The sequence below is a fragment of the Odocoileus virginianus genome, chromosome 8, assembly GCF_023699985.2.
Source record: "Odocoileus virginianus isolate 20LAN1187 ecotype Illinois chromosome 8, Ovbor_1.2, whole genome shotgun sequence".
NCBI classification, from domain to species: domain Eukaryota; kingdom Metazoa; phylum Chordata; class Mammalia; order Artiodactyla; family Cervidae; genus Odocoileus; species Odocoileus virginianus.
The window spans coordinates 14,783,888-14,810,928 of NC_069681.1; the positions used below are offsets into that span (position 1 = coordinate 14,783,888).

A 27,041-nucleotide genomic window follows, 5' to 3' on the forward strand; every position below is an offset into this window, starting at 1 on the left:
CAGCCTGATTAAAAAACGTAGAGCATCTGAATGCATCAAAAGTAGGAAAGAAAAAAGTAGTGAAAGTAAAAGTCACTCAGTCGTGTCTGACTCTTTGTGACTCCATAGACTGTACAGTTCATGGAATTCTCCAGGCCGAATACTAGAGTGGGTAGCTGTTCCCTTCTCCAGAGGATCTTCCCAATCCAGGGATTGAACCCGGGTCTTCTGCATTGCAGACGGATTCCTTAGGAGCTGATTCACCAGGGAAGCCCATCTGGGAAAGATGGAAAAAGGAAAGATAGGAAAAGTAGGAAAGTCCAACTAAATTGGCTGCTTTTATTCCTTCATTATTGATGTAGTGCTGGGTTAATATATTCTGTTGCATTTTCCAGAAAATGAATTTAAACCATGTTTGTTGTTTTCTGTTTCATTAGAGTGAAAAGTAGCAATGTGTGGTTGAAATAGAACTCATGAGTTCTGAGTAGATCAGAAATCACTAGTACCATAAACAAATATTAAAGTACAGGCTTTATTTTAAATTCTGTTGACTGCCCCATGTCTAATCCTGGGGATCTGGTGGCTCCCTTGCTCATTCTGATCTGTGGCTGCAGTGATGAGTTATTAGCGTCTGGAACTCCCTGACTAAAGATAACTCAATGAGTCAAACTCCCTGGAGATGTGGTCCAGGACTCTGAATTTTTATAAGTTCCCCAAACACTGATGTTTGAAAACCATTGACATGGAGTCCACATTAAGAAATCATTCCTAAACTCCATTTTCCACACAGAGAACCATGCCACCTTTGAAGGCTTATGAAAACCAGAGGTGGGGTGTTCTAGAGCTTGCCCATGAACAGAGAGCTTCCTGAAATTCCAGCTGGTATTCACTTCCTCCATATTTATGCTCAGAACTCCAGTAAGCATCCTGAATAACTAGCCATTTGTTAGGATTTTCTACCTTCAGGTTACATTAGTTCATTGACTTTTTGAGTGACTTTTCATAGATTTCTCCTTAAATTGTCTTAGGCTGATATCTCTCCTCTCTGACTGTGGATGACTGACTCTTGACTGTGCCTTGGCACTTCTTGCTGTTCACTCCAGTGCCCCACACATAATCTGTGCTCTGCGGAGATCCATAAATTCCTTGATTGGGGTTCAACTCGAGTGTCAGGTCGGCTAAGGTGTTAAGGATACCTTGAAGGAAATATCCCCATCTGAGTCTACTGCTCCATCCATCCTGTGCCTGAAGCAGAACTGCTGCATGGCAGGTGGCCATGCTGATGGATTGATGGATTGACCTTAGACCTGCTATCTTATTTTGATCAATACCTTCATATCTTTAGGAAAAGCTGTTCCTCCTGGCAGCCACCTGTGAACATTCAGGCATTTAGAAATGGCTGCATCCAAGGTGGTTCCTCTGAAAGTTAATGTTAACACCATCTGACTGCCTACCTGCCACCTCCTCTTGGATGTGCAGTGGACATCTCTAACTCCAGATGCCTCACACAGAGCTCCTCATCTGCTCTCCATTCTGCTTCATCCTCGTTCTCTTCGTCTTGGGTAATGAAAACCCCATGCTTCCAGATGCTCCGGTCCAAAACTTAGGCGCCCTCTTCTATGCTACTCTTCTTGTATCTCATCCCCACCTGCAGTAAATTCTGTTCACTCAACAAAACGCATACAGAATCTGACCGCATCTCAGCACCTGCCCAGAAACCACTCTGGTCTTGGCCACTGTCTTGTCTCTGCAGTGGCCTCATAAATGGTTTCCTCGATTCCACCCTCACCCGCTCCAGTCCATTCTCAGTAGTCCACGCTCAATACAGCGGCCAAGGTGATAATATGACAAGTTACGTTATCTGACTCCACTACTAAAACCCTGCAATTCCTTGCTTTCCTATTTCTCCCAGAATAAAAGCCAGAATCCATAAGTGGGCCCTTTTATACCTCTGAGACCATTTTCAATTTCTCGCTCAATCTTCTCCAGTGACGCTGGCCTCCTTGCCGTTCTACAGTCATGTCAGCCCCCCACCCTGGCCCCCGGCCCCAGAGGTGGTGGTTCTCTCTGCCTGGAATGCCTTTGTGCCCCGTGGAGAACTTCTTTGCTTCCTTCACATTCTTGTGCAGATACCATCTTCACAGTGATTCCCTCCCTTGCCCCTCAGTATAACACCTTACGATCCCACCAGCACTTGTTTGCAATCTTAATTTTCCCATAGTGCTTACCTCGTTTTAGCATTATCTACAAATTGTTTGGGTTGTACTGGTGGCTCGGTGGTAAAGAACCCGCCTTGGTAAAGTCAACTGGTAAAGCCAATGTGGGAGACTCCAGGGATCCCACTCCCAGGGATCCAGGGATCAAACCTGGTTGGGAATATCCGACCCAGGATAAGGAAATGGCAACTCACCCCAGTATTCTTACCTGGAGAATTCCACGGACAGAGGAGCCTGGCAGGCCATAGTCCATGGGTCACAAAGAGTCAGACACAGCTGAGCAACTATCGATTTTACTTTTTTTTTTTGACTCGTGGGTCTTAACCTTTTCCCAACATTAATGAAAGCTGGGCAGGGATTTTTGTCTGTTTCAGTCACTGACCTAGTGCTTAGATTATCTAGTAAATTGTTAAGGAGGGAAGAGAGGCAGGAAGGAAGGAAGAGCAGACTCCATTTTCTTAGAATCCCTAAATATTAGATCAGGGTTGTTAAGCTGAAATCAATATAAGTCCACATTGCGTGGGGAGAAGCACCAAGTTATCGGTAAAGGAGGTCTGTCTCGCACTCTGGTTGTTTGATTGAGCTCTGCATGACTGGTCGCAGCAACGGCTCAGATTGATTAAGTGGCTTCCTGTCCAATCAACTCCCCATCAGTTACCTGCTGAGTTCTCGCCTGTCCACAATATTGAATGGCACACCCCTCCCTCTGGCTCCTTGTCGGGCTTTCAGAGCCATGGGTTTTGGGACGTGGAGTTCCAGGGAGGATGGAAGGGGACAGTGTCCTATAGAAGTTGAGACAATCTCCTTACTGGTGGCCAAGGGTCCCCACTCTAAGTGTCCCCTGGAAGCCAAGGACTTCTTAGGGGTACTGAATGATGCTAACCCGATGCAGAAGCTTTTAACCCATCATGCCTGACCTGGGAGTCACTGCTGCCTGTGGTAAGGAGACAGATTCAAGAAGATGTGGCTGGCTGGGAAGCCGGTACAGCTCATCAGCCATGTCCTGTATTAGCATTCAACAGCAGTGCTGGGTGTTCATGGGGGAGAGTCTGTGTCATTACCAGGCCCATGGTTTCCTATGAAAATGGTCCTTCAAGCTCTCTTACAGGGTGATTAAAGGTGAGCGGATCCCACTGAGATCTTCCCACCATCATTAACCCACTCTCTCGGGTGGGGTCCAAGTAGAGCCACGCGGTGCTTTTGACATCCTCATGGGCTGAGTTATTAAAAGTCTTTTTAAAAGACTGATAAAAGTTATTAAAAGACTTTTTAATAAAAGTTACTAAAAGTATTCAATGTGGTGCCAAAAGGCAAGGGCCACATGTGAGGGTGCTCCCTCTGGTTGAAAGTGTCTGTGGTGGTTTTACAACACAGTCACAAGGTCGATAGATTACCCCAATGGGAGGTGGGGGTCTATGTCCTCTCCCTTGAATCTGGGGGGGCTCTGTGACTGCAGCATACCAACAGCGAAAGGTGAAGCTGTGCCCCGTGACTTCCAGAGTTAGACTGTTAACGGCCATGCAGCGTCCACCTTGTTGGTGAGAACACTCAGTCCTGGAGCCCTGGGCCACGTGCACGCGTGTGTGCATGCTCACTCACTCAGTCGTGTCTGACTCTTTGCGACCCCGTGGACTGTAGCCCCCTAGGCTCCTCTGTCCATGGGATCTCCCGGGCAAGAATACTGGAGTGAGTTGCCAGTTCCTTCTTCAGGGGATCTTCCTGACCCAGGGATCAAACTAGTTTATCTCCAGCGTTGGCAACTGGATTTTTTACCACTTGCACCACCCGGGAAGCCCGGGCCATTGTGTAGAGTCTGGCTAGCCTGAGACTACCATACCAGAGTGGCCACACGGGGGACAAACTCATCCTCAGGCCTTCCTGACCAGGCCCCAGACCTGTGAGCCAAGAAGCCCCCCAGAAGTGGGTCCTCCAGACATCAGACTGCAGAGGACCTTCTGTGCTGGGACCTTCTGAATTCCTGTCATATAGAATCCTTGAGTGTAATCACGTGATGTTTTAAGTTTTGGGATCGTTTCACAGCAATACATACATAACAGGAACAACAGCATATGGGCGAAATACCAGCTTTGGAGTCAGTTATACATAAGTTCAAATGCCCGCTTCTATTCGGCTAGCTAGCTTTGTGACCTTGGACAGGGTCTGATACAGCTTTATTCTTTTGGCTCCACTGGGTCTTAGTTGCAGCATGCAGGACCTTTAGTTGCTGCTTGGGAACTCTTAGTTATGTCATGTGGGATCTAGTTCCCTGACCAAAGATGGAACCTGAGTCCCCCTGCATTGGGAGCTCAGAGTCTTAGCCAGTGGATCACCTAGGACCACCTCCCTTGGACACAGTTTTAAAGTGGGGAAAATATCACCTATATTTCAGGCCGATGTGAGGATTGAATGAGGTAACACATGTATAATGCCTATCATGTATTAGGCTTTTGAAAAAAGAAAACAAATCTTAGTTTCCTTCCTCCCTTCCCTTCCACCAGGGGCAGAACGAAACAATGAGACATAGTTCTGCCTGTGTTGCCAATGCGAGGTTATCCAATGCGTATTGTGATACAGGGTGGGTCACTCTGCATTAGAGCTGTCAAGTGACTTGTCCCACCACCCTGTCTACCTCCCCCAGCTCCTTTAGGCACGGCTGTTCTCTGCAAACATGAACTAGCCCAGGGCTTGGCTCAAAATACTTGCTCCATGAAAGTGAAAGTCACTCAGTCATGTCTGACTCTTGGATCCCATGGACTATACAGTCCATGCAATTCTCCAGGCCAGAAGACTGTAGTGGGTAGCCTTTCCCTTCTCCAGGAGATCTTCCCAACCCAGGGATCAAACCCAGGTCTCCCGCATTGCAGGCACATTCTTTACCATCTGAGCCACAAGGAAGCCCAAGAATACTGGAGTGGGTAGCCTATCCCTTCTCCAGGGGATCTTCCTGACCTAGGAATTGAACTGGGGTCTCCTGCATTGCAGGCGGATTCTTTACCAACTGAGCTATCAGGGAAGCCCACTTGCTCATAAATGTTGGCAGGTAAATGTGTTGAAGAAATATCTACAGGCAGAACCTTTATATGTGGTTTTATTGTACGATAGAAGTGTATGAAGAATTGTAACTCCAAGAATTAAAACTGACTTTTAAAAGTCAAACTCTAGCACTTGACTGCCAGGGAACAAATCCTGGTTCTATTCCTCATTAGCTGTGTGACCTTAGCCAAGTTGCAAAACCTCCCTGTGCCTGCGTTTCTCCACCTGCAAGTTGGTTCCTACCTAGGAGGTTTGCTGTGGTGAATACACACTGTGCACAAAGCCTGTCTGGCTCACGGTAACAATGTAATCGTCACAAAGTATATAGCCCATGGACCAGGCGAACCCACAACACCTATGAGCTAGTTATTAATAGAAACGTGGAAATCTCGGACCTCAACACAGACCAATGAAATCAGAATCTGCATTTTAACAACATCTCCAGGTGATTCATGTGCCTGTTAAAACTTGAGAAGGACTGCTTGGGTAAGTGTTAGCTATTATTGTGGTGAGGAACAGAATTGGCATGCATAGGGAAACCATCTTCCTTAAAACTGTGGGCCGCCCCACCTGCAGGGCTTTGGGGATTAGACCAGATGTAGGGCAATGCCAAGGGCTGCCACACACTGGTTCAGCAGTGGCTTCTCCACCACCCCCTCCTGCTATGCTCCATCCTTCAGCATTTCCTCTTCTGGCTCCCAGGCCAGGGTACATCTTGCCAGGTGTCTCCTGGTTTCTTCCTGGGCCTGATTCCTCTCTGACGTTCACGTGTGGTCCATTGTCCAGTGCTTATTCCAGGTAAAGGGAAATGGAGTCACATGCCTTATCACATGTCATGGACATTTACATTGACAGAGGTATCCTCCTTTGTTACAAGCATCAGATCAGTTCAGTTCAGTCACTCAGTCATGTCCGACTCTTTGAGACCCCATGGACCGCAGCATGCCAGACTACCCTGTTCATCACCAACTCCCAGAGCTTGCTCAAACTCATGTGCATCACGTCAGTGATGCCATCCAACCATCTCATCCTCTGTTGTCCTCTTCTCCTCCCGCCTTCAATCTTTCCCAGCATTGGGGTCTTCTCCAAGGAGTCAGTTCTTTGCATCAGGTGGCCAAAGTATTGGAGCATTATGTTACAAAGTATTATGTTACAAGCATAAGTATACCTATAAATTTATCTTAAACCAGCAACCCATTAAAAAATGTATTCCTTTGTGTAAAGCCATAAGGCACATGATACCATCTCCCTTTACCTGGAACAAGCAGTGGACAATGAACCACACTCGAGCCTCAGAGAGGAATCAGACCCAGGAGGAAACCAGGAGCCACCTGGCAAGGCTTCCCTGGTGGCTCAGAGGGTAAAGCGTCTGCCTGCAATGTAGGAGACCCGGGTTTGATTCCCTGAGTCGGGAAGATCCTCTGGAGAAGGAAACGGCAACCCACTCCAGTACTCTTGCTTGGAAAATCCCATGGACGGAGGAACGTGGTAGGCTACAGTCCATGGGGTCGCAAAGAATCAGACACAACTGAGTGACCTCACTTTCACTTTAGACAGTCTCACAGTTAACATGTCTGCTACTCTTGGGCAAACACAGTGATCATGGCCTACTTGTGAACTGGTTCTTTTAGTAACACATACCTCTCTGACTACCCGCATTGCAGTGGAGACGGTTATTCACAGTTTTTTGGAATGAAGATAATCATTTCCTGTAAAATTACTGCAGACTCACTTCTCATTAAAACTTGGTTAATCCCTTTCGTGAGTCTGTTGAATCGGATACTTTTGAATGCATAGCCTCTATTGTATTTCCATTAATATTGTCCACTAGTTTAGTTGCCCTGGAATGTTGTAATATGTTTGTGCAGTGAATGTAAGAAGCAGCAATGGATACTTCCCTGGTAGTCCAGCGGCTAAGACTCCTCACTCCCAATGCACGGGGCCTGGGTTCAATCCCTGCTCGGAGAACTAGATCCCACATGCTGCAACTAAAGATCCTGCATGCCACAGTAAGACTGAAGATCTCAGGCTGAAACTAAGACCCGGAGCAGCTGAAGAAATAGATAAATTATTGAAAAAAAAAAGCATTGATGTTGAATGACTGAGAGTAAATATCCTCATCTTTTGCAGTATTTTGTACCACTTTGTCCCACTTCCACACTTGATTAACTCTCTGTTATGTTAGTTGCTCAGTCACGTCCAGCTCTTTGTGATCCCATGGACTGTAGCCCTGCTTCTCTATCCATGGAATTCTCTAGGCAAGAATACTGGAGTGGGTAGTGTTTGGCCGAAAGTTTTCACTTTCGTCTCTGGTTCGAAGGATTTGTTAACAAAATAAGCTGCTCATTCTATACAAATAAATAATATCAGTATTTATTAGAGAATTATCTAGTTTACTTTCAATAACATTAAAAGAAAAGAGAAATAGGAAGAGCAGAGGATACATCACCAAACTGGGTTTTGACCAACATCTAGACTCAAACAGCCCTTGGGAAGTTCTGTGACACCGCACATTGGAATCCCAGTTGGGAAGGGTCCCAGGCAACGCATTTGCTCTGTGGGTGCGACTTCGGAGATGGCAGTTCGGGTTCCTGCTTATAATCCCAGGATTTAAACTGATATCCCTATCAATCTGTGAGAAAATTGCAGCTCTGGTTTCATGTTAATAATGTTTGTTTTGTCTTGTAAAACTTGGAATGTTGTTAAGCTCGGGGCTTGGGTGGTTGGCCGAGGCCCCTCCAGCAGCTCAACAATTTCAAGATTTGTCCCCTATCTTATTTGCGCTGCCCTTGTGGCTCAGCTGGTAAAGAATCCGCCTGCAATGCGGAAGACCTGGTTTCAATCCCTGGGTTGGGAAGATCCCCTGGAGAAGTGAAAGGCTACTCACTCCAATATTCTGGCCTGGAGAATTCCATGGACTACAGTCCATGGGGTCACAAAGAGATGGACTCGTCTGAGTGACTTGCACTTTCACTTTCAAGTCTTGCACTCACAGCAGGCAGCCAGGGAAGCGTCCAGACAGGTTAGAAGCAAGGCCAGAGGCTGCTCTGCTTTGTCTCTGAAGCCTAAACAAGGTCATTTATTTAATTTCCCTAACAGATAGCCATTTTCTTCTCCAGGGGATCTTCCCTATCCAGGGATCAATCCCAGTTCTCCCGCATCGCAGGCAGAGTCTTTACCAGGTGAGCCACCAGGGAAGCCCTAACTCTCTAGAACTCAGCAATGAAAGCAGGACAGCCTTCAAAAACATGCTGGGCAAATAGGAAGTCAGTGGATTCTGCAGTCGGGGTCCTTGGGCCCCTGGGTTGTCAGCTAACTGATAAGGATCACCCAGAGCAACGATGCCGTGGTTGTGGCTGGGTTACTTCCCTGGGAGCTGCAAGCGGGCTGCAGCCACTGCAGTTCTCAGGACTCTGGGACCAGGTTGGGAGCCCGGGGCACATCGTGCACTCCCCATGGGGCCGCTCCAGCCCCTCCCTGCCCCGTGGACTCCCCCTTGCCTCCTGTGTCTTTAAGACACTGCAGATGCCAGGTGTGAAGTGGTTTGGAACAAAAAGGGAGGAAGAAGCAACGGCCCTACTGAGTCACCTGTGCTCCTACCTCTTCCTCCTCCCGCAGTGGTTTTAATGATTCAGTGGCTGGCAGAGCAAACGGCGTCCTTTATGTCCCCAAATGGAGTCATTCAAATTTGCAAAGCCCAGCCCTTGGGAGTCCGAAGGTTTTCCCTAACCAGGTGATCTCCCCCAGTACAGAAGTTATTGTTTTACTACAATGAAAAATGCAGTGACATCAAGGGCTCACAATAGCCCCCATCTTTCATCCTTTCAAGCCCTCCTGCTAGTGTATTTAGTAAACGAATAGAGTAATCAGGGAACACAAGGCAGGCTGCTCTGTTTTCAGGTTATTATGGAATCGGCAGTGTTTACTTTCTTATTACAGTTTTCCAATTAGTGGGAAGGCAGTGGCAGTAGCCCAGCTCGGGGTCTCCAGGGAGATGCCTAAAATTTTACAAGGGACTGAAAGGGGTGGCGGGAGTTGTCAGGGCTGCAGACTTGTGCTAATCTTCCCTTTTCACCAAGGGATTAGGGGGAGGGCTGTGGATTTGCAGTTTTAATCAGAGGAGCTGCTGGAACTTTTCCTCACGGTCTCTGAATCATGCCTGTGGCTCCTTCCCTCTTTGATGGAACAGGTCACTGGATCCTTTGTGCTCAGGATCTAGGATTATCAAGGGCTTTCTGGAATTGGCAGCCCTACGGTCAGCTGCGTCCGGTTCTGAATCCGATGAACCTTTCCTCCACTCCAGGTTCTGTGCCCCGCGTCCCTCCGTGAGTGTGGCGGAGAACCCTGTACTCGGCCAGGCGCCTCACCTGCTCCAGCCAGCCTGGCCGCCCTTACTGCCTGTGTCCATCCTCTTCCTGCAGTGATGTGTCTCCTTCCCGCCAGGCGTCTATTAACCTGTCAACAGATCCGTGCTTCTTAAAAAAAGTAGAGTATGTTGAGATCTGATTATAAGAGCAATTCATTTTGTGTATATGTGTGCTCAGTCATGTCCAACTCTTTGCGACCCCATGGACTATAGCTCACCATGTTCCTCTGTCCATGGGATTCTCCAGGCAAGAATACTGGAGTGGGTTGCCATTTCCTTCTCCAGGGGATCTTCCTGACCCAGGGATCAAACTCGGGTCTCCCACATTGCAGGCAGATTCTTTACCTTCTGAGCCACCTGGGAATCCCAATTCATTTTAGAAAATGCCGATAACATAGAATATAATATAAACCACCATATAGCTCGCTGGCCTCAAAGGTGATCATTTTTAGCTCCTTAAGCAGATTTTCATATATACATGTTCAGTTATTTTCCTCACTTATTTATTTCCTCACTTATTTCCTCATGGCACAGTGTGCCATGAGCTTTTCTTCATGTCATTAAGTTTTTCTACAGCATTGTTTTAAGTGGCAGAATAGTATTTTGTTATATGGATATCTTGTTACAGTTTTATTACTAAAATCAATTCTGTGTTTTGAGTCATTTTAGAGGCTTATAAGATTTCTTTCGCATAAGCTGTGCAGTGATGAATGTCTTTGCACGTAGATGTCAGGCGAGTGTATGCTCCTCGGTTCTGTCTCGTCACAACAAAGATGTGGAGTGACAGACATTAAAGCCCTCCGCGCGTCACAGCTCTCGGGTCTCGGACAGACCGTGTTATAGCTCTCGGGTCTCGAATGGACTGTGTTATAGCTCTTAGACAAATCAGTGTTACAGCTCCGAGTTACAGCTCTATTTTATTTAGATAATAGCAGGAAAATCCATCCTCGAGGCATGAGGGCATGTCGACCCAAAGACGGGACGAGAAGAGTGCCCCAGCATGCGGGGGAGAGAGAGAGACAGAGAGAGACCCAGCCCTTTGGCTCCTCTTTTTATATGTTCCCACCCCCTCACCCCCTACCCCCTACGCCCCCCCCAGGCCCACCCGCACCCCCCCCTCGCCCCCCGGGCCTGCCCTATGTAAATTGGGTTAGCCAGGAGTGTTGTTTGTTCTACCTGAGGTCCTCACTCTGGTCCTCAGACCTTCCTTTGTTCTATTTTCACGGGCTTTTCTCTTCCTTATCTTTTAGCCACTGCCATTCTGGACTCCTTTTCCCTATTCTAACTACCTGACATATCTACTATTATTTCCTTAAGATAACTTCTTAGAAGCAGAATTGCTGAGTTAAAGCGCATATTTTGGAGGGTTTTGAGTAATATTGACATTTCACTCTCCATAAATATTGTTTGAATTTCCTTTGGCCTAGTAAGCAGTTGTATGGTTCAACTGCTCCCTGGTTCACCAAGATAAGCCTATAAGTTCCCAAAGGGTGGGAACCACACCTCCTCTGGTCCCTACACCAGATGTGGGGACTAGGTCTCTTGTCTATGCCTAGATAATCAAGGCTGGGCCAGGTGAGGAACTCAGTCTCAGGGCTGTACAAAGTGTCGAATCACACCTGGTCTTTATTTATGGTACTGATACGTTTCAGCATGGAATTTGGGGGCATCAATTCTGATTTTTTTTTAATTTCATTAAAATATTATCTCAATTATTAATTTTTGGCACTCCCTTTTGTCCCCACGGTGAATGCCTCACTCTCCTCACCCTAATCCTCCCCTGTGCCAGCTTTCTAGGTCTTCTCTAGCACTGCCACCTGCAGTGGAGGGCCGTGATCGTGCAGTCCTCTGTGAGCTGACCAGCAGCTGGGCAGTCAGCGGTGCCTCTCTGGGTCTTTCTGCAGCTGTCAGTGTGGTCCATCCCTTGTGGATGGAGGTGATGGAAACGATGGCTCTAAGGCTGAGGTCATCTTTGACCCACACTTCCCTCGTGGGTGTCTGCTGCTTCACGAAGGGGAATGACTAATTCAGGGCAAGAGAACGAGAGCCATGCTTCTTCATTCCAGGCTTCCCGTGAGCTGAAGTTTAATGCTGGCCAGCAGGCTCAGATGCCTCCCAGTCATTCTCCCTTCCTTCCCCTGCTTTCTAAATCCTCAGGCATCCTGCCCCATGGTCTCAATTATTTAATGGTGGGCTTCCCCGTTGGCTCACTGGTAAAGAATTCGCCTGTCAATGCAGGAGATGTGGGTTCAACCCCTGGGAAGGGAAGATCCCCTGGAGAAGGAAATGGCAACCTACTTCAGTTTTCTCACCCGGAGACTCCAATGGGCGGAGGAGTCTGGCAGGTGACGGTTCATGGGGTCATAAAGCGTTGGTCACAACTGAGCAACTGAGCGTGTGCGCAGTAAGTATGATAATGATAATAATAGACTCTGTTCTCAAGCACTTACTGTGTACTCAAGAGAACGCAGCCAGGAGGAGATGAAATCCTCATTCAAATGCAAGTCACCTGACCATGGCAAAGTGATTGCAGATTGTAGTGATTGTAGTTCTAGACTTAGTCCTACTGCATTTAAAATCTAATTTGGCCATTTTCAAGGGGTGTGTGTGTGTGTGTGTGTGCACGCGCGCACGCGTGCTCAGTCATGTCTGACTCTTTGCAACCCCATGGACTGGAGCCCACCAGGCTCCTCTGTCCATGGAATTTTCCAGGCAAGAATACTGGAGTGGGTTGCCATTTCCTTCTCCATCAAGGTGAGTGACTTGGGGCAAATAACTTAAGCCCCTATACTCCCCTCCCATCCAGGCTACCACATAACATTGAGTAGAGTTTCTGTGCTATCCCGTAGGTACCTGTTGGTTAGCCATTTTAAATATAGCAGCATGTACATGACCATCCCAAACACCCTGTCTTTTCCCTTCATCCTTCCCTCTGGTAACCATAAATTCTCTGTGAGACTGTTTCTGTAAATAAGTTTATTTGTATCATTTCTTTTTGGATTCCACATATACAGGATATCACACAATATTTCTCTTTCTCGGTATGACTTACTTCACTCAGAGTGACAGCCTCTAGGCCCAGCTCTTTCAAAGGTAGCACATGTTAATTGAGCTTCTGCTATATGCTGAGCCACGTGCAGACTTGCTGAGCCACGTGCAGACTTGAGGAAAGGATAGTCCTTGCCTTCCTGTGCACAAATGGAGGCAGAGACATTTGTGAATAGCTGGAATCAAAGAAGACCTGAGTTGGAGCTGTGATGTAGACACAGAGAGGACAGGAGAACTGAGGCCCACGTGGGGAAAGGTGGCCACACCCTGGCTGTCAACCTCTAGGCCATCCGTCTTGCTTCTTCCCCACTAACATCATGTTAATATTGTGAAGTATGGGGTGATCATAGCCTTTAAGGGAGTTGAAACTTAGGTAACTGTCTACCTGGGCAAGTTATAGGAAAGGGAGGATTTTAACTTGTTCAGAAACAGCACTGTTGGCAATAATCATATTCCTTTTTTCAGCTCTTTTAAAAATCTGTCTCCTCCCACTGCAGTGGAAGACTTGTGACAACAGAGATTCTGCCCACCTTGTTCTCCAGTGCTGTCTGGTCCATGGTAGATATTCCCATGAAATCTGCAGACCTATACAGTCAGGCAGCTCGTTTCAATTCTGTAAATAAGTATTGATTTTCTGCTATGTGCCAGACCCCGTGTTGGGCCCTGGGGATGCTCTGGTGAACAGGCATATACCGGGGAAGACAAACATAAAGCAAAGCCCCACAAGTGTGCTGAGGGTTAGGGAGCGACAGATCGCAGGCCGTGCTAGCGGAGGAGTCTGATGTAGTGTGAGCCTTACATTCGATCGGGGGGCCAGGGGAGGCATCCCTGAGGCTCCGGGAGGAGTGAGAATTACCCAGATAACTGGAGATGAGTGGGCAGGAGGGAGAGCTTTCCAGGCAGAGGCGACAGGGAGGAGACTGGGAAGAGGGGAGCTCCGTGCAGGTTCTAGAGCAGAGATGCTCAGAGCTGTTGGAGGACGGAGGGAGGGGGAGAGGGGTGACGTGAGGAGGGGGTGGGGGACCAGGGGGACAGAGCTGACTGAGACAGAGGGGAGAGCAGGCAGGGGAGGATGGGGACCCGGGCTGGGCGACCTCGGAGGCCCGCCTGGGGGTACCTGGCACTGCTGTGTGCAGGGCACTGCAGGACCTTGTTTTGCGATGTTGCTCAGACCCGGCTGCAGGGCGTGTTTCCCCGGGGGGCCTGGACCACAGCTCACCGCGGAGTGAGGAGTGCGGCTTCCCTGCTTGGCCACTTGGCTGGAGGAGCCCTGGCGGGAGAATCACCCCGACTCCACAGGACCCCCACCGGGAGGGGTTCTGGGGCAGGAACGGTGGTGGTGGTGGTGGGTCGCCGGGGAGCAGAGCTCTGCAAGTTGAAGCGGCCTGCCAGTCTGACTGTAACCAGGAAGGGTTAGTTTTGAATTTATGCTGAACCTGCTACTGGGACTTTAACCCTTTCCTTGCCTCTCTTGTTGTTGTGAGCATATTTAATGGCCTGTGAAACTAACACATCCCCCTGCCCGAGGCTTGCCATTCTAGCGGACATTTGCAAGGATTGAAAAGTTTTTTTACTTTGTTTCCTCACCTCGCCACTCCCCCCAATTCTTTTCCATAAAAGATTCTGGCAACCAGGCCCCGACAAGATGGTTATTTTGTGGCACTAGCCTGCCATCTTCTTGGTCAGCCAGCTCCCAAATAAAGTCCCTTCCACGTCCTAAAACTTTTGTCTCAGATTCATCGGCTTCTCTTGCGAGGCAAGCAGAACGAGCTTGGACTTGGTAACATGGACTTTTAAGAGAATGCTGCATTTATTTCTCTTTGTTTTACTGTTGTTTGCCTTTAATTTCAGTTAAAATAGCAGGACAGAAATGTCTGAGGCTTTTCGCTAAGCCCCACAGTTAGCCTTGTTAACAGGACTGTGGACATATCCCTCCCTTGGGTTTCTCCCAACAGATGGTCTTTGTCCAGGAATGCTTTGCGTTCTGGCAAGATTTGGCTATTTCAGCTGAACTCAAGAAGCATTTTGAGCTCTCGAGCACACACTATGTCAAAGGGGGGATACCAAGGTATCAATAAATGAGACAGTCCTGGCCCAGGGGACCACCCCTTTGGGGAGAGGTACGCAATTACCTGATCCATGGTGCAGCGGGGAGGAACTGGGTGCTCTGATGGGTTTAAGTAAAGTGCCTAGAAGGGTGGGGGCCTGGGGGAGGGAAGGATGCCTTGAGGGGTGAATCCCATGCTGGTGCTTGAGGGAGGGACAGGCAGTTCAAGTGGAGGGAACAGCATAAGCGAAGGCCCAGAGGAGTCAGCCTGTTGCAGAGAAGAAGCCAATTCTGACTCCATGTTGGAACTGCTTCTTGGATTTGCTTTTCTTTGCTTTTGTTATTATAATCATACATAATGACCTGCCTTAGTGAACCCTGCCCCTCTGCCTGAGTGTAAACTAAATTGCCTTTGTTCAGAACCCTGTCCACCTGTAGATGCCACGAAGGAAGAGATTAACACACTCCCTGCCTGAAACTTGCCATTTTAGGAGATATTTGCAAGATTAATGACCTTTCTACTTTGCTTCCTAACCTCCCCCCATCTCTGATCTACAAAAGAACCTGGCATCCAGACCCCATAAGATGGTTATTTCGAGGCACTAGCCTGCCACGTTCATGGTCAATGGGCTCCCTGATAAAAGTCTTTCCTTGCCTCAACACCTCATCTCTTGGATTGATTGGCTTGTTGTGCAGCGGGCAGAGTGAGCTTGGACTTGGTCACAGACACACCCCAGTGTCTGAAGCTTAGAACATGTGGAGGGCCACAGCCTGAGAAGTGGCAGTGACCCCTCTGTGATAGCTTTACATGCCATGGTCAGGAGTTTAGAATCGCCTCTCATGACAGTGGGGAGGTGTTGAAGGTGACTTAGTCTGCCTGTATTAACCATCACCTTTCTGATCGAAAGGAGGATTGGAGAAGCATGAAGTTGGCAATATGATGAGATAGGGGACGGATGAAAATTTTGGTATCTAGGTAAGCAATTGGAAAGGATCAGTGGGCCTGGAAGGGAAAGATTAAACGCTTGTTCTACAAGAGAGCAGTGTTTATCAACTCTACCTAAAATGAAGCTCATAAGCAGTCTAACCAAGATATTCTCTTAATTTCAGAAATGGTAATGCTCTAAGTCCGATGGCTCATAAGTAAAGAATCTGCCTGCAGGGCCAGGGACACAAGAGATATGGGTTCGATCCCTGGGTCTGGAGGATCCCCTGGAGAAGGAAATGGCAACCCACGCCAGTGTTCTTGCCTGGAGAATCCCATTGGTGGAGGAGCCTGGCAGGCTACAGTCCATGGGGTCACAAAGAGTCTGAGACGACAGACTGACTAAACACACACACACACACACACACACACACACACACACACACACAAGTGTAGTATATGGGAGAAACTCCACGACAGTCATTTATATCAAATAGCATGTATTTCAGTATGAAGTAGTCCAATATTCTCACCCACACTAACATCACTGTGGAGGCAACTGATGTTGCCAACTGCAGATACAACATAATGTAAAGTGGGACCTCTTTATGTTGGACCTCTTTATGTGCGATTTGAATCCCTTGAGGGAATGCAGGAAATGCAGGACAGTTCTTGGAGAGCCAGTGATGCAGGGGAAGAATCAAGTGGACACCAAGGTGGACTGAAAAAGCCAGGGGAGGATAAGGGAAGCTGTTAAGACGCCGTTGGGTTTCTAGTCCAGGTGACCGAGAGAGAGGCTAGAAACTTGGGAATGGAAGGTTCAGTGAGGATGCTTCTGTGCAGGTAGAAGAAGCAGGTCAGCCTCGACTTTGGGTAAAAGCTAGATGTGAGATGCTGAGTGGACCTCTTTGGGTAGGGCTCAGAAATTTCCCAGAAATCCATGAGCCACCCACCCATGACACCTGTTATGCCTGATGTCCGAATCCCCGAGCGGGAAGAGAGAAGGCCTCCAAGACAATGCAACTCGCAAAAAGGGAAGTTTATTGCCGACTCGAGTCAGGGCTCCCACCGCATCCAACACAGTGGTGCGGGGTCAGAGAGCCCTGAGCCCGAGCTGTTACACAAATTTATAGGGTGAGCATAAGCAGTTGGTAGCTGGCTTAAGCGGATTGGTTACATGTTTGCAAAGCAATTTTATTGGTCCAAACTTTTGCGGGCTTTTTTCAAACTTAGGCGTTCGCGGGCTTTTCAGCTTTCCCCTGATAGGTTCCCTTTTTCTTACTGGGCGCATATTGATTGGCTGGCTCCAGGTGGCCTGATGGGGGTAGGGAATCTTAACCATTTCGGGGGAAACCGAAACTTAGGTCTGGGCCGCCTGTCATGGTGTTAGCCCTGGCAGCCTCACAACACCAACTGTGGCAGAGAGTTCGAGTAAAACAAGAGGCCGCTGCATTTGGCAGTAAAGAGGTAGTTTGTGATGAGAGAGAGCTGAGATAGTACAGTAGTGAGGGATGAGGCCAGAACACACATAAGGGATGACATTAGTGGTTAAAGAAGTAGCAGCCGCAGGTTTTAAGAATTGTTGCAAGAAGTGGAGAGTGGGAAAGTAGTTTGGATACAGAATGTGTGTGCTGTGTGTATGGAGTTTAGAAATGGGTGGGGAAAGAGAGAGAGGGATAGATAAGGTGACTTACTATTCATTTGGCATGTGTTGTATTTAGCATTTGGAGAATTATACCCTAGCAAACGTTTTCTAAAATTTGTTGAAGTAATAAAATACAATAGCAAGGCTTTTTTTCCCTTAAGAAATTTCAAAGGCATCTGGCCCAGCATTCCTGGTACACATCATTGCTACTTTATCACTGTTGGTTAAATCTAGGCATTGACTGGCTTTCCAGTAAAACAGAGGTACCTAGTTAAAGGACGCATTGGCAATTTAATTATTGTTTTCTAATGACCGGGCCAAGTGCTTCCCTGGTGGCTTAGCAGTAAAGAATCTGCCTGCCAATGCAGGAGGCTTGGGTTCAATCCCTGGGTCAGGGAGATCCCTTGGAGGAGGAATTGGCAACCTACTTTGGTATTCTTGCCTGGAAAATTCCATGGACAGAGGAGCCAGGTGGGCTACAGTCCATGGGATGGCAAGGAGTTGGACATGACTTAGTGACTAAACAGCAGCAGCAAATGACCAGGCCAAGGCATCTCTTGGGATTGGTAGAAGATTCTGTTGGGCTAAGGCTCCTTGAGGAGGCAGATCACAGGTAATTTTCCATTTGGACATGGACCAAAAAAAAAAAAGTGATTTTTTTTTTTTTTTTTAAAGGTCATCTGCCTGGTACAAGGAAAAATGCCTGTGTAGGTTTTAATCATTTGATTAGAATACGTAGAGGCTGATCTTTGAGTTCAGTGGGCCCTCAGTAGAAAAATTCTAATAACTCCCTTTTACATCTCTGACCTACTGGGCTGATTCCCTGGCTCTTCTCCCAATGGTTTCTATTCATCCAATTGTTTCCTACAACTGAATCAAGCTGTCGTTTTCTTAGTAAACTACAGGATGAGGCGAGTTTTCAAATCTGGTGTCTTCTTCCCTAATGTGGTTTTCATTGATTCTGAGAGTGGTTGGAACAGCAGTAGCTGGTTTATAATTCCCAGGCAGGGACTGAGACGATCTTGGGAGCCGCTGTGTGAGAACGCTGTCTACCTTTGTACAAAGATGGCTTAGATTTCTTCACAGCTTCTTTTCCCGCGGCAGCTCAGAAGGTGTAAATGGGGTGGGGGATGGGGCGTGTGTCGAATGGAAAGGTTTTGTAATTTCAAAGCAACCTAACAAAACAGATCCTTCAGAATGTGGCAACCTAGTCCCAGGCACAAGAATCGCCTCCTCTTCCTGCGTCTGTAGCCTTTTGCATTACCCTGTCACTAGCAGAAAATAGGATTTCTCACCTATAGATGGAGAAGAGAGACGAGACTAGCCAGAACATTAGGTAGAAATTACTTGTCAAGTTTGATCAATTCAGAGAAAATCCAAATCCCCTTTGAAAACACACAGTTGATATTTGAAGATGAGCAGGGGATGTCCTTATAGATCCATTGTTTGGCCAAATTGTCTGCATATGCAGCGTGTTTGCTAAATGAATGATGCATTTGCATATAAATGGCCCATAAGTAATTTGATTCTGCTCCAGACAGGGTAATAAACAAGCCCCCTCCCCACTGTTGGCCTTGTGAGCCGGGTGTGCGCCTGGACTCCTGTCTTACTGCTTGGATTGTGCTATTATTTGACAAGGCACGGGGGAAAGAGTACATGAATCTATTAAGGGGAACCAATCTCCATTATGCGCTGAGATTTGAGGGAACAGGCAGAGAAATCTTTCATAATGTACAGCTTCTGGCCTCCGGCTCTCTGAGCAAAAATTAGAAAAAAAAAAATCAAAGTTGCTGCCACTATAGCAAATCCTCTTTGCGTGCTGGGGACAGTGAGGCGTTAATTACCATCTGCACGCTGCTTTTTTATGAGAGTGTTAAGTGCCCATGCCTCCTGTCCAGCACCTGAGTGAGTATTTGTAGCTCACATGCGAACGTGGGACCCATGATCTGCGTTTGAGCTGAGATCTCTGAGGACATCAGCCACTAAGTGGACACAGCCAGGTATTCAGATCACAGGCTTTCCCTCCGTGTCCAAACTGATGAGTTCCAGCTCTTCACATGGAAGGCAGGGGGCTTAACGCCAGTTTCCAGTTTCCGTCTTGCAGTTATGTCCTGCCTATTATGTCAGAGCTGCGACTCTTTATGGCCTCTTTTCATGAGATTTGTGACGTTCCATTCTTTTAAAGGCTCCAAGGGGATAGTACACCTTGATTTAAGAAAGCTCAATATATTAATCCAGCTTCACTGGAGAGAAATATAGAAGGATGGTTATTCACTTTGCAGAAGGATCTACAATGGAATTCTTTAAGTAGTAAATATTATATGTGGCGCTTCGCTTGTGATTTAGTTCATCATTTCAGGAAGAGGTTCTACTGGCACAATGCAGTCTACTTCTGAGATGTTGGTGTTTCTTACTTAAATGATTCACCCCTTGTTTCCCAGCCCACACCAGCATCGGGACAACCCAGAACTCAGGCAATCATCCCAGTGGTAGCTGCTTCGAGTCCCCAGTTTTGATCCTAGAACTCACAGCCTCTCATCCTTTATGGTGACAGGTCATATAAGTTGGCTCATGTAGTACAGATTCTAATTGCTTTTAGTTTGCTTTCTGGAGCTAGAGAGTCTGAAAGCTAAGGCCAATTCTGCCCAGTTTCCCTGGCATTAAGACTTAAGAAGGAATTCATAGGGCCAGGACTCCATCTCAGGCCTATTTGTGCTGATCATGCTCGGCTGCCTCTCCAGTGGACTCTGAACTCTCTCTTAGTGCCTGTGGGAACGACAATGGAAGGATAAGACCCCCTCCGGACAGGGGAATCTTGAAGATCACATCCAGGTTACTCATTGCCTAAGAGGAAACATATTGTAATCACCCCTGTCTCCGGACAGGTCATAAACTTTTTCCGTATCTATCAGGATGTAATCACAGGCTTATCGATTATTAACTGGTTGGAACGTGACCAGAAGCGTATTGATTATTAACTGTTTGGAATGTAACTGCGGGCTTATTGATTATTGACTATTTGAACACATAACACGTGAATGATGGGGTTACTGTAGTTGTATTTACCCTTCCTTTGTTTATGTAAGTCTCAAGGGAATTGGGGTGGTGGGTTTGGATACGTACACATCGTACACATGGGGTATAAAAGATTTTCACAAATGCTGGTCGGGGTCCTTGGCTAAGAGGAGACTCTGCCTTGGGCCCTCCGGTGTAATAAACTGCACTCCACTATCTGCATTGTCCCTCTGAGTGAGTTTGTTTCCCGGAGAGCGTGGCTACAACAAGACCTCCTCCTATGATTTAGGGATTAGATCTCCTGGCAAGTACAGTGGTAGGGATGTCTGGCCCTAGTAGGGGAGGAAAATACTTCCCCACTACCATCACCGACTCAATGGATGTGAGTTTGAGCAAACTCCAGGAGATGGTGAAGGACAGGGAAGTCTGGCGAGCTGCAGTCCACAGGGTCGCAAAGAGTCGGAAACAACTTAGCAACTCAATAACTAGCCTTCTGAGTTCTTGGCTAAGACCCCGTAATAAAACGCAGATGCACACGAGAAACAAACAGGAGTTTATTAACATGTCTGCTGCTTGCACATGTGAGAGATACCTGGAGAAAATGAGTAACTCAAAGAAGTGGCTTAGAATTCAGGCTCGGACTTCCCTGCTAGCCCAGCGGTTAAGAATCTGCCTGCCGATGCAGGGACATGGGTTCGATCCCTGGTCCGGGAAGATTCCTCATGCTGTGGGAGCAACTGAGTCCATGCGCTGCAACTCCCGAAGCCCTCAAGCTCCAAAGCCTGTGCTCCACAAGAGCGGCCCACACACTGCAACTGTTCGCCCCAACTAGAGAAAGCCCGTGTGGCAATGAAGACCTAATGCAGCCAAAAATTAATTAATTAAAAAAAAGAATTCAGGCCAAATATCATCTTAACAGGGACAGGAGAGGAGGGTGAAATCCTCCTCTTAATGGGAGGAAAAATTGACTTCTAAGAAAGTTGAATGGACCCTTAGAAGAACAGATAGGAGAGATGATAGTTTGTGATGAAGTTTGTCTGAGTGAGGTGCTGACTTCCTTTCTCTCCTGTGATACAGTCCATCTTCCCCAGTTGGTGAAATTCCTAGAGAGATGATTTATGACAATGGGTTTCCTCCTGGAAAATCTGTCTTTAGGTAGATAAGGGGAGTTCAGAAAAAGACTTCTCTGTGTATTTGTTATTTTCCCAGTGCCTAGGGCTCAATATAACCAATATGTCAAAGTGGCATGTTTTGGGGTGCTACATCCTGAACTCCCACAGTCCCATTTTGGGGAGCCATATTCTGCTACCCTTGAGGCAGCTGTGGCTGAGTCTCTGACCCCAGTATCCAGTGTACACAGTGGTATTTCTGCCAGAAGAATTTTGAGGTATATATAGCTAGGTAGTTTTCGCTGGCTGCTCTGTCCCCAACTCTATGACTCTCTGGCCCTCCTGTGAACTACCTCATGTATTTTCTGCTTAAACGAGCTTCAGTAGGTATATCGGCCACAGCCAGGAGGGTTTACTGATACACTCCCCCATTCCTGTGTGTCCGGGGTCTTTCGCCTTCTGGGCTGCGGTGTACAGCTGCGCAGGCGGCGCATTGCTCAACTCCAGAGGACGCCATTCCCACAGGCGGAACAGCTTTTCCTCACGACTGGACCGCCCTGGTCTCGCGAGCCTCTTACCCGTCTCTCGGCTCTGGCGCTCCCGCTGCCCGCGTGTGGGCCTCACTCCACACCTTGTGCTGTAACCACCCAGGCGTGAAGGGAAAGCTTTCTGCAGAGAAGACAACTCTGTCAGCTCTCATGACCTGCTCCACGGGATTAAAACTCTTTAAGGCTAGACTTTCTCCTGTCCAGACACCTAGGACAAAACATTCCAGGGGCTGGGTGTATTAATCGTGAGTTTTATTTTCAATATTTTACGATGTTTTGACATCTTGGGGACTTGAGGACCCGGGAGAGGGACAGCCCCTCTGGAGGTTAGATGAGTCATTCCTCAAGAGAGTAGACAACTTCCCTGAGAGCCTGCCTTTGATGCGTAAATCAACCAATCCTGTATCCACCATGCTTGGACTACCTGATGTGAGAGCCGACGCATTGGACTAGACACTGGGAAAGACTGAGGACAGGAGGAGAGTGGGCAACAGAGGACGAGATGGTTGGAGGGCATCACTGACTCAGTGGACATGAGTTTGAGCAAACTCTGGGAGACGGTGGAGGACAGGGAGGCCTAGTGTGCTGCAGTCCATGGGGTCGCAGAGAGTCCGACATGACTGAGCGACTGAACAACCACCTTCCTCCTTTTATCAGGCACCTGCCCAAAATCACCCCAGGGGACAGTAACCTCTAGGAGGCCGCTGAGACTCAAATACTCAGTCCTCAACCCGCTCAGCTCCTTCCTCCGCCTCACCCAGCCCTTCTCAGGAAAAGCACAACAGTGGCTTTTGCCCGTGTTGCTTTATCCTCACTCCTGCCTCCTGTCCGCCCCGATGTTTCCTTGTGTGGCTCTGGGTAGCATGCAGCACCCCCCACCCCCCCTGTAAATTTTTACATAATAAACTTTTCACTCACAGGTATTTGTCCCTGTGTCTACCATCTTATCGTATCTGATTAAAACAAATCCTGGGCAACTGGAAACACTGGGAAAGGAAGTATTTGAGCAGTACTACATAGCATCATGGGCTTCCCAGGTGGCTCAGTGGTAAAGAATCCATCTGCAATCAGGAGACACAAGAGTGAGTGACTGACTGAAAGTCACTCAGTCGTGTCTGACTCTTTGCAACCCCATGGACTACACAGTCCATGGAATTCTCCAGAATACTGGAGTGGGTAGCCTTTCCCTTCTCCAGGGGATCTTCCAAACCTAGGGATCGAACCCAGGTCTCCCACATTGGAGGCGGATTCTTTACCAGTTGAGCTGCAAGGGAAGCCCAAGAACACTGCAGTGGGTAGCCAACCCTTTCTCCAGGGGATCTTCCTGACCCAGGAATTGAACCGGGGTCTCCTGCATTGCAGGTGGATTCTTTACCAACTGAGCTATCAGGGAAGCTGAGATGAAAGAGACATGGGTTTGATTCCTGGGTCAGGAAGGTCCCTTGGAGGAGGAAATGGCAACCCACTTCAGTGTTCTTGCCTGGAAAATTCCATTGAGAGAGGAGCCTGGTGGACTACAGTCCATAGGGCTGCAAAGAGTATGACATGACTGACCACACACACACATAGTATCATATTCCAAAGTCTTTATTGCTTATGATGAACTGGGCTTCTCAAGACAGAACCCTTGTATTTTGATTGTCTTCTGCCTCAGGGAAGTTACGTGAAGGATTCCCCATCAGCGCATCCCCTCTCATTGCGTCACTGACCCTCAGACGCAAAGTCTCCCTTATCATTTATTTCAGAGAACCTAAGAACTAACATGAGTAAGGCTCTCTGTGACCTTCTAGAATCTCTAGCTCTTCTAGATTTTGGAGGTGAATGTATAGATTGAGTTTCTAATAGGACTTTACATCTGGAAGAAGACTCAAAATACCTGTAGGTTTATAGTTGCTCTACCAAGTCCCTAAACAATTATGGAATCTTAGAGTGATAAAGGACCCTAGGAATTACCTAGTCTAGATTCCTCCTCTGTGACTCCCTCCATTATTCAGTGTTTGCTTATTTATTTTTCGACTGCACTGGGTTTTCATTGTGGCAAGCGGGCTCCTTGTGATACACAGATTCACTAGTTGCAGCTCGCAGGCTTAGTTGCCCCATGGCATGTGGGATCTTAGTTCCCCAAACAGGGATTGAACCCACGTCCCCTGTGTTGGAAGGTAGATTCTTAGTCACTGGAGCACCAAGGAAGTCCCTACTCAGTGCCTCTTCATCCAACCCTCTTCCTGTTGAATGAATTCCTTCTGCCATTTCTGATGGTCAGTGACCCGTCCATTTGATCATCCCATCGCATCTGTGTTAAAGTGAATTGTGTATTCTAGTGCCAAAGTTGATGAACCAGCCCATTGGACAAATCCAGTCTGCTGCCTGTTTTTGTAAATCAAGTTTTATTGGAGGACAGCCATGCTCATTCATTCAGGTGTGGTCTAAGGCTGCTTTCACACCACAGTGGCAGAATTAAATAGTTGCCCTAGACAGCCTATGGTCTGCAAAATCTCTAGTGTTTACTATCTGGCTCTTGTCCCAGCAGATAGAATGGGCCAGAATCTTGGACATTATTTATAAGTTCTTCAGGGACAACGCCAAATTATTTCTCCATGGAGCATTTTTTAATTATAATAGCTTCCATTAGGGTCCTCTTCAAACCATGTCAGTTAAAGTCTTCATTATTTCATTAGCTCTTTATTCTTCAAGGCTGTTGAGAGAGGATGGTCCATGAATTGCTCATGTTTCTATACATCTAGGCATGATGAGCCAATTTGCTCTAGAACTGTCTTTTGAGGAATGTTAATGTAAATATGGAGACAATGACTCCTTCTAGAACAAATTTGTTTATGTTCCTGGGTAGTAAAAATAGAAGTATTCCCTCCTCAGAGAGATTTGCTTGTATTCCAGGGTAATAAGGATTCCCTGGTGGCTCAAATGGTGAAGAATCTTCCTGCAATGTGGGAGACTCAGATTCAATTCCTGGGTTGGGAAGATCCCCTGGAGAAGGGAATTGCAATCCACTCCAGTATTCTTACCTGGAGAATCCCATGGACAGCGGCGCCTGGCGGGCTACAGTCCTTGGACTTGCAAAGAGTCGGACATGACTGAAATGCACAGGGTAATAAAAATAATCTCTCCAGAAAGGAAGATGGCAGTCTGCCTAGCAACCCCACCTAAGATCAGAGTCTCCTAATCTCAGGGTCCCTCTCCTTAATGGTCCCCACACTGTGCTCAGGCAGCACCTGTTCCTCATCCTGTTGGAACTGGGGCTCAGGAAAGTGAAAGTGAAGGCACTCAGTCATGTCCAACTCTTTGCAGCCCCATGGACTGTAGCCCACCAGGCTCCTCTGTCCATGGAATTTTCCAGGCAAGAGTACTGGAGTGGGTTGCCATTTCCTTCTCCAGGGGATCTTCCTGACCCAGGAATCGAACCCAGGTCTCCCGCATTGCAGGCAGACGCTTTACCGTCTGAGCCACCGGGGAAGGAGCTCAGGAAACCTGGACTCAGATATTCTTCTTGCTGTAAATAATAAATTGTCTAGGGACTTCCCTGATGGTCCAGTGGTTAGGAATCTGCCTTCCAATGATAGGGACGCGGGTTTGATCCCTCATCGGAGATCTAAGCTCCCACCTGCCTCAGGGCAACTAAGTCAGTGCGCCACAACTGGAGTTAAACCCACGCACTGCAGCGTAAGGTCCCGCGTGTTGCAACTAAGACCCGATGTAGCCAAAGAAACACGTCCAAGTCCATCTGCGCTCATTGTCTTCCTCTGACGACAACTACGGCTGCATGTCATTCAAACCAACCAAATGCCACTGGGCTGCTGCTTAGGAACTGCTGGGCCATTAGACAGTTGCTTGATGCACGTGTAAATGTATTTATTGTGTTTCCTTGAGTTCACTACAGTTCCTGAGGGCAGGGACCAAGCTGTTCTTCCCTTTGTATCCTCCCGTAAGCCCAACACACGTAGGCATTCACTCCTATTTTGTTGCTCTTGCTGTAGGCTGTCATACATCCTGTTCGGAAGTGCTCTTCTTAATGGCTGCCTGAAGACTTGGGACTATTTCTAAATTGCCATGGCTTCCTTGTGCCCAGTTGCCTCAAGACTCTGGGCTCTCAAGACACCCCAGGCTTTGTTAAACAGTGGAGGTGAGTTCCAGCCCCACCAGTGCCCACCCAGAGGGCAGCCCACTGTGGATGCAGGAGCAGAGCCTAGGGAATACAGCCCCACCAGCCCTGCAGCCAGGAAGTTGGCCATACACGTGGCTCCCCAGATTAGGGGCAGAATGAGCAAAGGGCGACACTGCCAATGAGGGCTTGCTGTGGCTAGTAACCCGCACCCACGATAAAACAAACGCACTTTATGGACTCGTTCTTCTTAGGTTTGCCAGATTTAGCAAATACCCTAATACTTTTTATTTTACTAAGTGGTCCTACTCTTTGCAGTCTCCCCTCTAGAGCCCATTCCCCAACTGAGCCTTGCCCTTGGGGTGTGGCCACATCACTAAAGCAGACCCAGTGATAATGGTTTTCCCGATTCTCCTTTTTCACAGAGCCTGGCTCCTGGGCTGGTGAAGATGCAGATCTGAATGTATAGAGGATGGACCCAGACTTCCAGGAGACCTTCCCTGAGTTTTTCTGGCTGCCTCGATCTTCTGTCATTGTTTGCAGGAAGCAGGACCACCAGGTAGGTGGTGGGCTCGGCTTTTGAATGATCTGGAAGCGTTTCCATTGGAGGAAGGGGGATCCCTTCCAGGGCCTGAGGGTGGGATCAAACACTCAGAAATGAATTATCAGAGGAGACATACATGCTGACAAAGCAAAAGACTTTACTGGGAGGGGGCACCCCGGTGGAGAGCAGCAGAGCAAGGGAACCCAGCTATCACACAGCTCACAGTCTCGGGGTTTATGGTAATGCAGTTGGCTTCTGGGTCGTCTCTAGCCAATCATTTTGCTTGTTGCCCACGTGTGGTCTGAATCAGAGTCCTTCTCAGCCAAGGTGGATTCGAGTGTGAGAGTTTCTGGGAGGTAGGTAGGATATACCATCTCCTCCCTCCTCCTTTCGACCCTTCTCCAAATCTCTGGTCACTTTTGGCTGTAGCGTCGTGTTCTTTTTCAGGA

The 27,041-nt window shown here is 47.8% G+C and overlaps 1 long non-coding RNA gene across 4 annotated transcripts in view; it reads left to right on the top strand.

The window, feature by feature from the left end:
• Positions 1-27,041, top strand: part of LOC110125080 (uncharacterized) — a 55,791-nt gene that overhangs the window by 13,664 nt on the left and 15,086 nt on the right. For 3 of the 4 annotated variants that reach the window (XR_011488984.1, XR_002309969.2, XR_011488986.1), the window contains exons 1-3: positions 22,008-22,176; positions 25,924-26,069; positions 26,474-26,607. This is a non-coding gene — a long non-coding RNA (uncharacterized lncRNA). Of the gene's footprint in view, positions 1-22,007; positions 22,177-25,923; positions 26,070-26,473; positions 26,608-27,041 lie in introns of those variants that run through there. The other variant, XR_011488985.1, reaches the window with a different exon arrangement.